At 38.7% G+C, this 13467-nt stretch overlaps 1 protein-coding gene across 7 annotated transcripts in view; it reads left to right on the top strand.

The window, feature by feature from the left end:
• Positions 1 to 13467, top strand: part of plekha6 (pleckstrin homology domain containing, family A member 6) — a 136570-nt gene that overhangs the window by 14299 nt on the left and 108804 nt on the right. For 6 of the 7 annotated variants that reach the window (XM_067588527.1, XM_067588530.1, XM_067588529.1 and 3 more), the window contains exon 2: positions 11579 to 11669. The exons of the other annotated variant lie outside the window; for it this stretch is intronic. The gene's annotated coding sequence lies outside the window, so the exon portion shown is untranslated. The remainder of the gene's footprint in view (positions 1 to 11578; positions 11670 to 13467) is intronic. 7 annotated transcript variants of the gene reach the window in all.

A 13467-nucleotide genomic window follows, 5' to 3' on the forward strand; every position in this document is an offset into this window, starting at 1 on the left:
CAAGCACCTCAGAGTCTCTCGACCCTGTCTCCAACAAATTATCTTTATATACACCTAATTTGTTTTGCCAAATACTTTTTGAGGGAAACATAACATTATGCATTATGTTCAGTGGCAACATAATTTCAAGTGAAGGAAGTGCTAAGGTTTACTGTGCAGAATCATTGGGAGGTGGCCATTATGGCCATTGGGCACACAACCTTAACACAGGACACCAAGGTTGTGGTTAGGTGTAGGCAACAAAAGCACTTCAGTTAAGATTAGGGAACAATCGTCGTAAACATCTTGTCTTATGTTTCAAGTCACCGTAGCCTTTTTCAATATTTAACCATGATCTTTCTCTAACCTTAATAAATGTATGTATAGAATATTTTGTGACTTCGCAGGAGAAGGTTAAGAAAATAAAAAAGAACAATAAATAAGGGAAACAAATAGCTGTAATAAAAAAAGCAATAAGACTTTTGCTAGAGATAAATACTTCTGTAAACACAAATCCCTGACAACACAATAATATCCGCAACATTTTAACATCAGGTATTCCTAATAGGGAAGGAATGTGATGGATAATTGGCAAGTTCATGCTGAACTCAATTTCAGTTTTAAGTTCAATGTCCTGCATGTTATCATTCTTTACTGCATATCAGCAACAGCTAATTAAGCTGTTTCTTTACTTGACCTGAACTGCCTCATTAGAGCAGAAAAGCAGGAGCCTCTTCCCATAAATGTCACTAATCTGAGGCCTTTTCTTGTCCTCTGTCATAACAGTATGTTGACAGAAGACTGTCTGAAAGAGCCAGAGTGACAGAGGGGAGGGAGCATGATGCCTGACAATAAACCTGTGGGAAGATACATATTACGGATGGATAACATTTGTCTTCAGTAATTAAGTATATGGCCAAAATGCAATTTGGAGAGAAATGATGAGTTAAGCAAGAAATGGGATCCAAGGTCCCAGTCGAAAAATAATAATATTTTAGAGTGAGAGGCTAATAACAGATCCCTTTTGATACTGAACTGGATTGTATGTTACTGATTCTTGAAAAGGTATTACATATCATACCATCACATATGTTGAATATGCTGAATATAGATGCTGAATATAGATGAACATACTGAGATTAAGAGAAAAGTACAGTATATAATGACACAAAGATTAGTTTACACAACAGATGACCTCTTGAACATTTCTGTTTAACATATTGGATAAATACACAATAATTGTTGCTGAAACTCAGAGATTAAAATAGGGGCAATATACTGATCATGCTTTTTGTGCAAGTCTAAAAGTTTGAGAGTTGAAGCAGAACATGTTCCATTTGCAACCAGTTCCAGAGTTTGGGCAAGCTGTCCTTCAGTATGAAGAATGAAAAATAGAAATCTTGACTCTTGACTCTTGATAGAATAGAATAGTGTTATCTAATTACGTAAATGTGGAACTTCAGTCATGTGAAAACAGGTGGATGTAAATTAAGTACTTGGACAGTTAAGGCCTAAACGCACTGGAAGCAATAATTGACGCACGTCATCTGACGTGTGTCAATTGATGCTCCTATGGTGCACTGCAAACGTCAGATTTGAAATTCCAACACCACAGAACCAACACAAATTTGTCATTTTGTCCTTGTAATAACTGCTAGTTGGATGTAATGAATGAATGAAAAGGAGAAATGCAGAGGAGGAAAATGAAACTAAAACTAAGAGCATCTGTGTCCACAGTAAATCATTTGTTGACTGTTTGATGGTTATTTATTTGTGCGTTAAAACGTGACTGCCGTAAAATAATCAGAATATAAAGTTTTACTTCTCTCATTCAGAGGTTTTGTTCTCTCTCTCTCGCTCGCCGTGCTCAGCTGACTTGCACTATCTCTCTTTTTCGGGTGCAGAGAAAACAGCTTTGGGCGCTGGGCCCTCATTTGACGCTCCAAAAATCGAAACAAGGCCGGAATAGGTGTGTCAAGGCAGTTTGACGCGCGTCATAATGCTTCTAGTGCGTGTTCGGCCATTGAAAACAATGGGTGTAATTCAAAATGCATGCGTCAGACGCTTCCAGTGCATTTAGGCCTTTACACATGTTTTGGTCTTCAGGCTCTGTGCTTCAGCAAATTCAATATGAAATAATGGATACTACATCAAAGTGCCAAGCCTCAGCTATAATTTGAGTAGGTTTACATCAATATAGAAATAACTGTGTGGGAGATATAGCCCTTCTAACACAGTTCCCAAAGTTTAAGGGAGGTGGTGGTAACCCCTGTCTCTGTTCAAGATGGTCTCTGGTGTCAGATATGAATGTTCTCCTCTCCTTAATCTTTAACCTCCTTTGACCTCTTCCCAATAGAGGCTGTGAGCAGTTTTGGTTTGGTGATCACAGGCAGCTGATGTTGTTCATTTACAGTGTTCATTCAGTCTTATCCAGGGTCCTCATGGGTTTACTGATAGTCTCTGATCTCCTAACAACTGTCACATTTGATGTCGTAATGATGTCATACACCACTCCCTTCTTCCTCTTGGGAGGGGGTAGAGTTGGTCTATCTTTAGGGTGTACCAGCAGAGATCTTAAGGTGTTGAATGGTTTTCAGTAAGAGTCTACTCCTTGTGACTTGAAGACTCTGGCTAGATGTTTTAGATGTCCATGTAAAGGTTAGTCAGAGGTTTGTTCTTGAGTGTGTGCATGCCCCAGGATATTTTATTTATTGTTTTACAGATCTCTTTTGTAATGGATGTGTATGAGAGAGTCTTTGTAGGAGAGCATGTGTGATGTGACTCACTGCCTGAATATGGCCACTATCCCACTACAGTAGCTCAGTGCTTTGTGGACCTCTATGTGAGGCCTCAGCAGGACTTATTTGAATGGAACAGCTTAGGACTGGCTCAGCTGGGTGTCATGCAAGAGTAAAGGATCTGTCTTGTTGTGTGGTGTTGTCCTGGACTCTTTCTGATCTTATCCAGGCAATCTTGTAAGGAAGACATACCGCAGCTGCTTCCAGGCTGCAGCCAATTTGTATAAAAGAACCCAATCCCTGACCATCTGCTATGTCTTAATCCATATCAGGCCTGTCAGGAATTAGTAAGTGCCCTCCCAAAATGAAAATGAAAATGAAAATTGTATTGTATTGTTTTTATTTATCGGGACAGTGTACAGTTTTTAACATAAATGATGCACTGTGCTAAATTTAGCTTCAATCTAATTTTCATCTGTAGTCCCTTACAATTAAAAGATATAACAGCACAATAACAAACAGTACAAAGCAAAAAACACACACACACAAAACACATTATACAAAATACAAAATACAAACAGCACATCACATACACCCACAATGTCAAGCAGAAATCAACAATGCAAGCATATCAAACCAAAAGCAAGATTATTTGAAAATACCATGAGATCAAATCCAGACTCAGTGGCCACAGAGCTGAGCAGCCTTCAGCAGATTCTTCAACTTGGTTCTAAATGCACTGATTGAACTGCAGCTCTTCATATCATCAGGCAGGACATTCCACTCAGTTGTGGCTTTCACAGAGAGAGCTGACTGTCCAAATGCAGTGTGACAAAATGGTATGGTATGGTATCATGTATAGAGGATATTCTGGAGGATCTAATAGAACTTATTGAGCAAGTGTACACAAAGTCACATAGTGGAGGAGGGGGCAAACCATTTAAAATTTTATACACTAGGCACAAATTTGAGAATAATCTAAAATTCTCAAAGCTCAATAAATTGTATTTCTCCAGTACCCTATAGTGATGGAACTGCATTGTTTTTTTTTTATTGCTTTTTTATTGCTGTTTCTCCAGCTTTCCCCCAACATGTGATGCAATAAGACATATGGGAAAGAATCCTAGCATGCATAAATATCTTGGCTGTGTCCAAAGAGAGAGTTCCTAATATGTCTAAAATTTGCTAAGTTGTACTTTATGGTTTTTTAACATGTTTCTTAAAGTTCAAATTTGGATCCAGTGTCACACCAAGATATTTAAAATCAGTAACTATGTCAGTTTTTTCACCTTTGATGAGAATATTAGCGTTAGGAGGTTGTACCATGGTTTTATAGAAAAACAATCCCTTTTGTCTTGTTTACATTTAGACTCAGACATGATTGATCAAGCCAATGTGTTTCCAATGCAATTCTTAGCTTAGCAGCTATTTTTGCACATGTGTACACAATGGTGTCATCTGCATACGTTTGTAGTTCTACATCATGACACTGTTGAAGGAGATCATTAATATATAGTCTTAATAATAGGGGACCTAACACTGACCCTTGTGGAACACCCATTGTGCACTTCCTGTTACTGGATAGTGTTACCAACTGCAACACATTGTATCCTATTAGATAAATATGAAGACATCCATGCCAGTGCTCTAGATGAGAAGTTAAATTTAGAGAGTTTTAATATTAAAACATCCTGACTGACTGTGTCAAATGTTTTACTCAGATCTAAAAATACAGCACCAACTACTCCACCTTTGTCAAGCCTTGATTTAATTTGCTCTATAAAGTGCAAGATAGCAATTTTGGAATGATTTGCTCTAAAGCCAAATTGCATAAAATGTGGACCAAAGTTGCTTGTATTAAGAAATGTTGTCAGTTGTTTAATGACAACTTCCTGAGCAACCTTTGAGAGTACTGGCAGTATACTTATTGGTCTGTAGTTACTGGCTTCAGGTGGTCTCCAGATTTAAAAATAGGTGTGACAATGGCACATTTCCAGTCATCAGGAAAGGAGCTGTATTTAAAAGACAAGTTAATTAAATGAGCAATAGGGGGAGTTGCAATATCTTTGTGATTTAACAAACATAGTGTCAAATTGGAAAGCATCTCTACTTTTAGAGCTTTTTAAGGAGCTTTTACTTGTAACTCATTAGTCTCTACCAGCTCGAAAACCTGGCCTGTAGCATCTATAGGAACAATATCCAGTTTCCTTTCATACATTTTTTTCCTATTTCATATACAGACTCAAAAAAAAAAAAATTAAGATAGAAGCAACAGTAAGATGATCTTCAATTAACTTTCCCTGCACTTTGAGTTTAAAATCTCCTTAAAATTTTGGGTCCCTCCTTGTGAGATTATCGATGTTTTTCCAGATCAATTTACTGTTGCCTTTGCCTCATTCAATATATTGAGCTAAAAATGAGATTTAGCTTCTCTTAGCTCTTGGATAAGTTTGTTCCTTAAAACTTTATAAATCAGCATGTCAGTGTCTCTTCTAGTTTTAATTGCCTTCCTTAGTGCAGCATCTCTAGATTTCATTAGTTTCCACAAATTTTCATTAAACCACGGTAAATTATTTTTATTTTTAGATTTTATCTTTTTTCAAAAGAAAACTTTTCTGTTAGCTTCTTTAGTGCTGTATCTCCTTTGGAATATTGGTAACAGCAGGTAGCAGTTAGCAGTTGACAGCTAGCTAGTTTTTTTGATTTGAATTTGATTTTCTTCTGTTCTTGCTGATCAATGCTATTACTTCTATAAAGACCTTTCTGAAGATTTTTGAGGGTTATTTTGCAAAACTTTTTTGGGTCCAAGTTTGAGGTGTAATCAGGAGCTCACTCCCAGTGCAGCCACTCTTACAGAATTCACAGAAAAAAAATGTCTAGAAGAAACTGACAATCATAGGCATATTTACCTTGCACTTCACACGATGACATAGACATGGACAAACACACTGCAAAGATGGAACTAGGAGAGGTCACTGCAAATGTCAGTCGCACCGCCATCACACAAGTTCATGGAGAGAGAGAATACCGCTAACAAGGACCCCTTAATTCTCTTCTTGTGTTGACAAAATAACTCTTCTGTTAGCTTCCTCAGTGCAGTTTCTCCTTTGGAATGTTGGTAACAGTGGCAAGTAGCAGTTAGAAGTTGACAGCAAGCTAGTTGTTTTAATTTAAAAAATATATCCAAAGATGATATTTCCTCTTCTGTTCTTGCTGATAAATGCTGTTACCTATTCTTTAGATTCTTTACTGAAGATTATTTGAAGGTTATTTTGCAAAATACCCTACTTTTTAGGTCCAAGTTTGAGATGGATTCAGGAGCCCATCTCTGGTGCAGCCCCTCTTTCTCATAGAACATAGTGTTCAGGCCTGCACTGAGTTGCACCAGCTGTGCGTAAGTTCAAACGTAGCCTAGTTTGAACATAAATTCTTACTTAGGTCGGAGTTTACGCGCTACTAACATTTTAAGGGTTGCACCAGCTGAAATAATTACAACGTAGACATAAGTTATAACTTAAATGTTACGTCAAATGTTAAATGCTGTTGTCACCTAGCCCGTAGTAGGTGTAAAGTCCTCCATAAAGTAACGGTTGGCACAGTTGGCATGGCGCATTGTTTCGAAAGGTGGGATAAGTTGGAGGAGAAGCACATTATACCGGCTGTTTTGCATAGACAACGCGTTCTCCATGATAAATTACATCTGTTGGACATTTATGATGACCTTGATTTATACTCACGCTTTCATTTTCCATGAGCGGAGATACAACAGATTACCGACCTCCTGGCCGCAGACTTGTAACATGACACAGAGAGAAACGGTGCCCTCAGTCCTTCCCTACAAGTGTGTCTGGCTTTAAGTTATTTTGCCACAGGATCATTTCAAAACTTGTTCAGCTCAATTCAAGTGCATAAATCTACTGTATGTAGAACAATAAGATCAGTTGCACTATCGTTGTGTCAGCATTTTCACGATTACGTTAAGTTTCCAACTCAGCCTGAGCAACAGAACATGACGCATTAGAAGCTCTACCAGATAGCCCGTTTCCCCAACCTACTTGGCTGTGTAGATGGCACACACATCAGGATCAAGGGACCAAAAGACAACGAAAATGATTTTGTGAGCAGGAAGGGATACCACTCAATCAACACTCAGATTGTGTGTGATGCTGACCTTGTTATCACAAATGCTGTGATCAAATGGCCAGGGGCAAAGCATGACAGCTTCATCCAGGAAATCCCCTGAGAAAATGGCTCATGACCCCATACCTAAGCCCAGCAAGTGTCAGTGAGCAACGCTACAATTCAGCACACACAAAGACAAGAAATGTGGTGGAGTGGTGCATAGGTGTTCTGAAGAACCAATGGGCCTGTTTGCAAAGAGGTTTCATTCAAATATCATTTCCTACATTATTTTTGCTGTATATTTTACAAATTAGTGTTAAAAGCAGACAAATTCTTACCAGTATAGCTTTATAGATGGTCTGGCTTTGTGTTGGTAAAGTTATGATCATGATTCATTGTTTTCAATAGATGCATTGATCTTGCTTGAAGTGCTTTTAGTCAAGTTGAAAAATAACACTAGTATAACTTTTAGCTATATATATATATATATATATATATATGTATATATATATATATGTATATATATGTGTGTGTATATATATATATATATATATATATATATATATATATATATATATATATATATATATATATATATATATATATATATATATACATATATATATATATACATATATATACATCATATTTTCATATTTTCATATAGGCATCTTAATAGAGCCTGACAGAGCTGCATTTTCTTCCTCTACCACTGGTAGAGGAAGAAAATGCAGATGATAGGGGTGACATAGATATTCCCTTTTACAATGAGGATCCCCTACCAACAGAGGCAGCCACTGTCCGGGCCTACCTTACTGCATCCTACTTTGGATGAGCTGAAAATCAAAAGCCTCACATAATAGGCATGAAAAAAATGTTTATTTAGTAGGCCTACTGTAAATACAACAACACAATGTTTGAAATATAAAACTGCACAAATAAACACAAATAACACTTAATAATTTAAAAATCTAATTAAAATAACAATGAATATAATTAATATAATAATTTATAATAAATATAATAAATTAATCATTTTGTTAACAAGCTATGAACAAGCTACTGCAATAAGAGGCCTACTGTAAATACAAAAAAATGTTGAAATGTGAAATATGAAACTGCATAAATAAATAACACTCAATAATTTGTCTGGGGATGGTACATCTGCCTACCAAATTTCGTAAATCTAAGTCAAAATTAAAGGTGAGGGCTTTCACTTTGAAATTCTCCAGGGGGTGCCCTTGAGCCCTTGAGCCATTTTGCGACACCCATGCCCAAGACCCATATCTGATATCAAGTTCTGCAACTTCTGATGCATGTGCAAAACTTCATGAGTTTTCGAGCACTCCTAGCATCTCAAAAATGCTAAAAGTAATTAGGGGGCGCAATAGAGCCAAATTGCCATGCCTGTCGGGCCCTTGCACTTTCGTGCTCAGGCTCTAATAATCTCTACAAAAACAAAAGGTTCCTCACACTTTCAGTGCCAGGGACTGTTGGGCCCCTGGCACTTTCATGTTCAGGCCCTAAAAAGAAAAAAAACCTGGTTATATAAGGTCATATCCACAGGACATAATACACAGCAGCCATGGCCTAAATTTCAAAATAAAAGTAGTCACTGATCATCAGATCAGTTCCCACACTGGATTTCAACCCCAACTGAAAGTTGCAAAAAACTTACATCAAAGATATGACCTCAGTGCCCTCATTGGTAGAAAACAAGATACTCTATTTATTACTGATTGGTCCAAAAATGTGAAATGAAATGATTGTTCGTTTACTGATTATGTCAGATCAGCATACACTGATCAACCTGTTCTCATTCCTAGGGTGTCAAATGCTGATGCTTTGTCACACCCCTCGGCATCTAATACCAAAACACAAGGCACCTGTTAGGATCTGTATGAGACGCACCAAGCTTTCAATTAATTTCAGCGTAAACCGATCTGCATCATTATTAGAGATTATCAGAGCACATTATCAGAGCAACTGCTCCAGCCGTCCATTCACTGCAATATTAACCCTCTTGCAGTGCTATGAGATGCTGTGAGCATCAGGCAGTGGTTGGACTGGAAGGCCCGCTGCCTGGAAGTATTTTCCTCACTGTCATTGTTTTAATGTCTTCTTTTAATGATATCTTTAACACAAAAAATGTGTCTTTGATAACTCAGCAGTACCATAGGTTAATGTTACGGCTATCAGTTTTAATTATTTCTCCTTTGATTCTGAAAAATTAAGTTTTTTTCTCAGTATTGTGTAGTGGGAGTTTCTACACTACCCATAATCCTCAGCCACCGTTGCTATGGAGATGAAGACATTCTGGGACATAAACAGCTCCAGAGAACCTCAGAGTGTTTTGCGTTACAAAACCCTGCACTGTAATCACAATCTATTCCAAAATGATTCAGTATCTGAAAGTGAACTGATTTAAAGTGCTGAATGCTTTATTAAGTTTCTTAATTTCTCTCTTAGTGTCTTTCTTTCTGTACTGGACTAACTGTGCTATGCACTTTTGGACTGCAACTGGCTAGCTGTTGAAGAGACAGAAACATAGTGAGCAGTGTGTCTGACCCACATCTATTGATCAGGCTGGTAGGGTCTTATCTCGTAGAGCTCAGTGGTGACCCATTAGAATCAATAGGGTCACTGGCTTGATCAGTGTTCATAATATCAGTCATACTCTTACTCATACATTTAGTCTTGTTTAGGTTGCATTCAGACTGAAAATAGCCCTGTGTTGAAGGGGCTGCATTGGTGGGGGTGTGTCGTTTAAGCTCCCGGTGAGACCATGAAACACAATTAAGGAAGTCCAGTTGGAGCCACAGATTAATGCATTTAAAGACTTATCAGACATCAAAACACATGTGCAGAGCGGTTTGTAATACTCACAGACAGGATTTTACAACTCTGGAAAGTTATCATGGCAACCGTTTTATCTTTCGTCACGATGATCGTGAATACAGCTTTCACGTTATACCCTGTAGTGATTGCCCCCATTCGAATGAATGAGATGGCTGATGTCGGCCTGAATGCAGCTCAGTAGACATGACAACTTAAAATTCAGTGCTTTCAGTTTTTAAGGCCTTGTAATATTTGTGGTTTGAAGGACTTAATAGTTGTATTTTAATTTTATCCTCGCTTTCATTTACTGGCTAAGTAGGTAGCCAGTACAAGCCAGTAAACTTCACTGATACAAATGGAGGTCAAATTGACAAGCTGTCACTTTAGCTTTGTATGATATGTACAAAGTGAAATTAATGGCTGTGAGGACATGTTGATTAGCTATTGAAAACACAAGTTAGAAAATTACACATTTTGTTGAAATTCTAAAGCATATTTTATAAGACAAAATGATTGATTTTCTGCTTTGTTGGCTTTGTGTAAGACAAACCCTGATTGACCATAATATCTGGCACAGAGCCATATGCTGTATGACCAGTCTGCTGTAGGCTCCCTCCCCCTGCTAGAAGCCCCTCACAGGCTGCCAGCTCTCAGCTATGGATTATGTCCAGCTCTTTGCTGGTTCTCTGCCACATTGAGCATGCCTTTCAGACAATGATGCCACACACAGAAGCTCACCATGTTGGAGCTCCCACCTCTCACCTCAACACTGGGCATGACAAGTGATGACACTTAGAGATGCTCCATGTTATCTTACATGATGTAGAGTTTTGGGGTGCCAACCCAAAGTGAATTTTCACTCTACAAGTCTATGTTCTTCAGTTTTATATATCTAACTACAGTGATTGTGTGTTGGGCTCTGAGTGCTGCCAAAACGCAAATTGTCACAATTTTATATTGAATTTGGGAACAAGCAAAAGCAATTGTAATGATGTGCATTGCATAGTAATAACATAGTTTGAGTAACGTTATTGCTTCGCACAAATAAGTAACTACAGCAGGGGTTGCCGTCAGGGTGGAGGGAGGAGTAACATTAGAAGAAAACATTAGGAAAAAGCGTGAGTTTGTTCATTCATTTAGTCTATAAAGAGACATGAAAGCAGACAGAAATTCTACAGTATGTGTTGAGAAAACTGTGTTGGTAGCATGTTTATGTTTTTACAAAATGAAAGAAACTGCGCAATGGAGACAGTGATGACATATCTTTCCGTTGAGTTTCATATTAACAAGTACATAATATGATTCATATTTGTTCATATGATTTTCATATGAACAGGTAGCCTGACTGGATACTGATCCAGTATTCTGTGGCTGTAGGGCTGGTGGCTTAGCTGACTTATTTCTAGATGGCTTTCTTCCCGTTAGCTACTGTAGCAAACCAGAAGATGACAATGACCATAACAATAACCATGGCAATGATGGTACATGCAGATGCAGTGGCCAGTAGCTCCCTAAAACTTTGCTATATTTTTGTTTTAATTTGCTATTTTTTCACCTTAATTACTGAAGCACATATTACTAATGACAGAAATACACTCATCAACGTTGGAAAACAAAGGGCAGGGATTGGAATAAGTGCAGCAGACTTTGAAATGATCACTGCCAACAGCATCTCCCAAACACCCAGCCAGGCCAGCCGGACCAAATGTCACTGCAAGTGGTGCAATCGCCCCAGGAAGAGAGGGAAGAGAGCCATGATCAGAGCTTGGACCCTAAGGCTCTTCCTCTACCCAGCCTACTTCTGGCTAATGTCCAGTCACAGGAAAATAAACTGGATGAAATAAGACTAAGGCTAACTCAGCAACGGGAAATCAGAGACTGTTGTGTCCATGTCGTTACAGAGACCTGGTGCCATCCCAACATCCTGGATCAAGCTATTGCACTTGATGGGTGGACCATGATCCGCACCAACAGAACACAAGACTAAGTAAGGTAAGAGGAGGGGAGGCAGACGTTGTGTTTACATCAATGATGCTTGGTGCTCAAATGCAGTCAAAGTTGATGGACAATGTTTACTAGATGCTGAGTTTTTAATGTTAAGATGTCAACCATATTCTCTGTCCCAAGAATTCACTAGTGTGTTTGTTGTTGCTGTTTACACTCGTCCAGATGCAAATTCAAAAAATGCACTACAGGAATTGTATGAGGTCATCAGCATTCAGTAATGCCCTGGACAATGTTTATACGAACATTCTTGGCAGCTACAAAGCCCTCCCTCATTCCCATGCTGGTCTATCAGACCATTTTTCCCTGCTTCTCCTGCCTACTTACTCTCAGTTGATAAAAAGGGTCAAACCATCAGTAAAACTGTTAAAGTGTGGACAAATGAAGCTACAGCAGCTCTGCAGGACTGTTTTGAGTGCACAGACTGGCACATGTTCAGAGATGCCACCACCCAGGAGAAACACATTAATCTTGAGGAATATACATTATCAGTGACATCATACATCAGCAAATGTGGTGATGATGTGGTGATCACAAACACAATAAAATCATTTCCCAATCGGAAAGCCTGGATTAATGGAGAAGTGAGAGCCAAAAAAAGCTGCCTTTCGGTCAGATGACAAGGAAGCATACAACACTACCAGAGCAAGACTGAAAGCTGGCATTGAAGAGGCAAAGCGTAGACATCAGCAGAGACTGGAAAGAGACTTCAACACCAACAACACCAAAAATATGTGACAGGCGATCCAGAACATCACAGGCTATAAAAGCAGGAGCACCCCCATAATGTGTGAGGCCACGTTGCCAGGTGAACTTGCTATGCTTGCTTTGATATCCTCAGCAAAGAGTCAGCTCTGCTCTGCCTCCAGAGGACCTGCCACTGTTAGTATCCCCAGTGGATGTGGGAGGAATCCTGTTGAGAGTGAATATGAATAAAACTGATAGGCCTGACAACATCCCTGGCCACGTACTAAAAACACATGCCAACCAGCTAGTCGATGTTATTACTGACATTTTTAACATATCACTGTCACAGGAGAGTATTCCCACCTACTTCAAGACAGCCATCATCATTCCTGTACCTAAAAAGTCTGTGTCTGTGTCTAGTTTAAACGACTACTGCCCTGTGGCATTCACCCCCATTCTGCTGAAGTACTTTGAACAACTGGTTCTCCAGCACATCAAAGCCAACATCCCAGCCAGCCTGAACTCTCACCAGTTTGCATACAGAACTAACAGATCCACAGAAGATGCCATCTCCATTGGGAAATATCATGATGAACAAAATTCAGGCATAACTTGGCTAGTTCCTAGTTACCTGGTGTCAGGAGGTGCTGCACCTGTTGCAGCATGAGCTAAGATTCTGAATAAATATTTTTTAAGTTCATACTGTACATGATATAACAACTGTTGCTGATTATTACTACAGCTTCCAGGGTCAAGGTTTCTTAAGTTTCCACCTAAGCCAGTTCATTAGAGGATGATCGTGATGGAAAAAGGCAAGGGTGTGCACATCCAAAAATCTTTTCAGATACATGACAAAAGACACATGCCAACTAGAAAAACATCCACAATCTCAATTTTGATCACACCTCACTGAGATTGTGTACCTGTGAACTGTTTTTCTTTCTTGTGTTTTTTAGTTTTGACCTCAGCCAGTACTCTGTAGAAGACTAAATATGTTAGTCGTGTGTCTTTCAAAACTGTTGTTAATTTTAGGCAACTAAATTGCTTGGTACAGGTAAGAGAAAGATTGTGGTTATACTACATATTCTTTTTCTTTCAT

This window comes from Thunnus thynnus, chromosome 4 (genome assembly GCF_963924715.1).
Source record: "Thunnus thynnus chromosome 4, fThuThy2.1, whole genome shotgun sequence".
NCBI lineage: Eukaryota > Metazoa > Chordata > Actinopteri > Scombriformes > Scombridae > Thunnus > Thunnus thynnus.